Source organism: Anomaloglossus baeobatrachus, chromosome 7, assembly GCF_048569485.1.
Source record: "Anomaloglossus baeobatrachus isolate aAnoBae1 chromosome 7, aAnoBae1.hap1, whole genome shotgun sequence".
Lineage (NCBI taxonomy): Eukaryota > Metazoa > Chordata > Amphibia > Anura > Aromobatidae > Anomaloglossus > Anomaloglossus baeobatrachus.
In genome coordinates this window covers 88,495,682-88,496,522 of record NC_134359.1, presented here as the reverse complement: position 1 = coordinate 88,496,522, position 841 = coordinate 88,495,682, and positions in this window count along the sequence as shown.

Here is an 841-nt window from a genome sequence, read left to right as displayed (position 1 = left end):
TGCAGATTTCGTTGCGGTTTTGGTGCGTTTTTTTACCGCAGGTGCGGGATTCTTTCAGAGGGTCTGGATTTTCCTTAAGGCCTCTGTCACATATACGTGAAAATCACGCACGTGCCGCGAGACACGCATTTTCCCTGCGTGCTGCGTTTGGTAAGAACGTGTCTCTGGTACGTGCGGCCCACGTGTGTTCTACGTGTGCTATCCGCGATAACACAAGGAGAACCGGTAATTTACATACTCACATGGTAGATGCTGCTGTCCAGGGTACTGATCTTCGGCTCCAGCCCCGCCCACTCCCCGCTGATGCTGCTTCCGGCCGAGCGGAGGGGCGGAGATTAGCGCCCGTGACATCACGCCCACCTCTCCTTAACACGCTCATAATGAGCGGCGGTCGCCAGCAACTGTTTGCAGCGGAAGATTCTGCAGGGCTTATGGAGGTGAGTATGTGTTTTTTTTATTTTTTCTCCGGCGCGTGTCACACGGGACCGCATCCACACTACATCCGTGTGGTACGGGTGCGGGCCGTGTGACACCCGTGATACCGGAGAAAAACGGACATGTCGGTGTGAGAAACACAAGGACAGACGTAAGTACGGAACGGACACACGTTCCGTTCCAAAATACTTACGTGTGTCCAAACCATTAGGAATCCATAGGTCCACGTGTGTACGTGTCTCCGGTATGTGAGAAAAATGCCAAACATGTACCGGAGGCACAAATGTGTGACAGAGGCCTAAGAAAAAGTCACTTTCTAGTGCGCACATGGCCTTAAGCTGGAGTCACCTTGTAAGATCCAATTTATGTATCCAGTATATAACATAAGACGAGCCGTATTGTAAAG